The 4,013-nt window shown below is 34.9% G+C and overlaps 1 pseudogene; it reads right to left on the bottom strand.

Moving 5' to 3' along the window:
- Positions 1–592: 592 nt before the first annotated feature.
- LOC143645549 (olfactory receptor 5AN1-like) lies at positions 593–1,520 on the bottom strand (annotated as a pseudogene).
- Between the last annotated feature and the right edge of the window lie 2,493 nt (positions 1,521–4,013).

The following is a 4,013-nucleotide window of genomic DNA, read 5'->3' as shown; positions in this document are numbered from 1 at the left end:
AGCTTCATAGGTGATCACCACTGAGACATGTCTTAGACCTTAGCTAGTTCAGATTGGTCTTTCCATGAAGCACAACCAAGCCAACTGAATAGCTTTGTTTCTCTCCAAAGGATCATACCCTCTTTTTGTTCTTTTTAATCTGGTAAGAAACACAAAACAATTTATGGTTACCAACAAGTCTGTATTATGTGGCATCACGGTAATTAGAAGACAAAGTTTCTGGATTCCTGGGGCACTCCCCACCACCATTCACTAGGTTGAAAGGATTGAGATTGAGAGAGCACCAAACTCAGAAGCAAGCAAAAGGGATTCTAAACCTTATGTTTCACAAATACCTGTGGCTAGATTAATAAATGAAATAGTTGCCCCTAATGTACAGTAAACGTAATGACTTCCAGGACTTAAAGATATTTTGTTTCTGTGGCATCAACTCAGATTGGTCCATAATGGCATATTATCTGTATCAGATAAAGCCTACCTTGTCCATACACAGTATGCATTTTATTAATTCCCATTCATGTGCATATTATTGTGGACTAAGATGATTGATTCTGACTTACCAAACCTATCACGTATCTCACAATTTGTGACCTTAGAACTGTCCTCTCTTCTTTTGCAACTTCTTCAAGGCTTCTTTGATCTCCCTGTTCCTCAGGCTGTAGATCAAGGGATTCAACCACAGTGTACAAAACTGATGCAAATCTGTCAACACCAGAAGAACCACTAGAGCTATAATTCAAATAAACAAAGATACCTGATATATAGAAGAGTGAAATGGCAGTCAGGTGAGAAGCACATGTGTTGAATGCCTTGGACCTGCCTTTAACTGAAGTGATCTTCATAATGGAGATGATAATATAACCATAGGATAGCATGATAATTAGGACATTTGCTATACCAAATATCATTGTTAATACAGCAAGCATGACTTGTACAAAGAAAGTGTCAGTGCAGGACAAGATTAACAATTGAGGAATGTCACAGAAGAAGTGGTTGATAACATTTGGTCCACAGAAATGGAGCTGAAGCAAAGCACACAATTGGGAAACAGAAGCAGAGAGTCCAGCCATATAGGCTCCCAATGCCATCCAAATACAGATGGTGGGTGACATGATGGATGAGTAGAGAAGTGGTTTACAAATGGCAGTGTTTCAGTCATAAGCCATGGCTGTCTGGAGACAAGCATCACTCAGTCCCATGGTTGAAAAGATGAAGTGTTGAATGATACAGCCCACAAAGGAGATTGTTTGGTGCTCTTGGAAGAAGTTGAAGAGCATCTTTGGGGCTGTGGAGGTAACATAGCAGATGGCTGTGAAGCAAAGGTTACTAAGGAAGAAGTACATGGGTGTGTGGAGGTGGGAATCCATCCTTATTAAGAGGACAAGAAACAGGTTCCAGGTCACAGTTGTAATATAGATCAGCAGGAATATAACAAAGAGCACAGCTTAGATCCTGGGAAAATCTGAGAATCCCAAGAGGATGAAGTGGGTGATCTATGTATTATTTCCTCCTCCAATCATTGCCTCAGTGCTGCTAAAATCAGAAAGGAGACAAAGGACTACATTGCTGAGACAGGAAAATAATACACTTATTTTCATATTTACCAGAATTTTCCTCGAATGATTGCTTGAAAGTACATACTTTGATATCCTTCTGACAAAAGGAATACATCTTTTGACCTCAAAGTAGTCACGAAGTAGCTTCTCAGAACTTAGAAATCCAAATTAATTTATGCAGTTTCATGAGAATTAATAGCGATATTTAAAATTTTGAGTGGATGCTTAAAAACTGTACTATAAGAAATGCAGTTATTATTTTACATAACATAAAGATTATTTGTTAAAATGAAAGTCTCCTAAAGGCCTCTGTGAGTTCAATAATAAAAGCAAATGTGCAGTTTCCTAGAAAAATTTTGAACTAGACCTTCTATTGCAGATTGTCAATGGGATTTTATAATTTCTACCTTTGCTTTTAGGAAGAATTGTAATCCTTTTTATGACAATGTCTCAAACTTTACTGCAAAGTATTTAATACAACCAATGCAAAATGGCCTGAAAAAATATCACAATTTGCAATTCTGATCACTTTTGGCAGGACTAAAGCATGTTTACCTAAAAAATTGTAGAGCTGCTCCTCTAAGGAAGCCTTAAGTTGAAGCTTTTTAAAGGTGGATATGTACAGTTCACTACTGGCCCCAACTATTACCTAAATATTAAGAGTATTTACCTATTGGAAAACAACATTGAACTGTTGTTAATGGTTTAAACTTTGGAGTTTGAGTTCTGGTACCCTCTCATCTTATGAACATGTCCCAACGTTTTAAATGCACTAAACATAGAGTGACTCATAATTAAATGAGGCTGGTAAAAACCTCTGAACTACAATCTTATGGGAAAGCTATAAGAGAAAATGGTGGAATTTGCTCAGCACACAGTTCAATACACAGTAACTGTTAGGTCCTTTGTTGGCTAACATTACCATTGGTTGCTAAGAGATGCCCATGGTTGACAGTTCTACATGTGGATAGAAATGCTAGTGGTTTTAGAGTTTAATGCATTAATTGGGAAAAGTTGAGAAATCATCATCCCTGTAGATAGTTGGGCATTGCTTCCAGGCAGGTGTAGATTTGAACCTAATAGTCACGTAAGACAAACTATCCTGGGCTATGAAGATAGAAAACAACACAAAGCATTTTCCATTCACTTTGAATGAGTTCAAGTAAATTGAGTCAATAGATGACCAACATCAAGCTATGATAGGCATTGTCATACAGAAAGGGTCAAGTAAATTTATCATTTCCAAAAAATAATACAGAAATATATTCGTTACATTTTATAGCTATGGTCAATAGGATTTTGTTCACTAGCAGATTTGTAATAGATCACACTTGTTTGGCCTGCCCCATTCCTGTCTAGCATTCCTGGAGATTGAAGAGAAAATCAGTGACAAAATCCAAGAAAATTTTGAAACAGATTAATAATTATTGAGGAACTGAACAGTCATGTATTAAAGATATGCTTGCAGTAAAACTAAATTGATCTAATAATGAATAAATTTTAATGGTATCATAAATTAAAGTAATTTATTATTATTTTAAGAATAGACATGCTAAAAAACACATAGAAATTAAGGAATAATTACAAGTGTTGGCAAAAATGCAATATATGAAAAAGTTAAAATCTTACATAAGTGGGGAAAGCATAAACTCTCATAATGGTGAGAGACATGACTCACTATGGATAAAAGAAAAAATAGATATGCATTTCTATAACCTTTGAGTGGAAACTATTTCTGATATATAACACAACAAAGATAAACTATAAGAGAAAAAATTCAATAACAATTTAAGCTTGGTTATTGCAGAAAACTCATATATGAAAAGTACTTAAAAGAGAGTTGATGAACTGGGAATAAACAATACAAAATTTTAAAAATGTACAATTGCCATTAATATAAAATATGACAAATAATCAGCATTCTCATATACTGCTGTTGACTTCACAAAATTGTTCTATACACACACAACACATTATATGAGACTATAGTGAAAAATGTTAAAAACAATTAGTAAGATGAAGATGATTTATTCTTCTCCTGTATTTTATCAATACAAGTCCTCAGATATGTTAACCAAGATTAGTTACATTCCGTGAAAATATATGTCCTCCCAGACATCATTCCCCAAACATCATCATAATTTATCAAATCAATGAGAAGTTCAACTGTTGACAAATCAGTTTCACTACAGTTCTTAATTTATTAATAAAATTCAGTGAAACAGACATAATTAAGCATAGGCTATGTAATCAGCTATAACCAGAAGATTAGAATTTAGACATTATTTTTTTACATGGCTAGGCATCAGGAAAGGAACCTGGGTCTCTGGCATGGCAGGTGAGAACTCTGCCACTGAGCCACTGTTGCCCCCCAGACATTATTTTTTTATTCATGATAAAATTATTCTAAAATTTGGTAAACAGGGGGGAAAAGGAAAAAATATATACACTAACTCT

This window comes from Tamandua tetradactyla, chromosome 9 (genome assembly GCF_023851605.1).
Source record: "Tamandua tetradactyla isolate mTamTet1 chromosome 9, mTamTet1.pri, whole genome shotgun sequence".
Classification (NCBI taxonomy): Eukaryota; Metazoa; Chordata; class Mammalia; order Pilosa; family Myrmecophagidae; genus Tamandua; species Tamandua tetradactyla.
The sequence above is the reverse complement of the archived record's forward strand: the minus strand, read 5'-3'. Positions and strand labels throughout refer to the sequence as shown.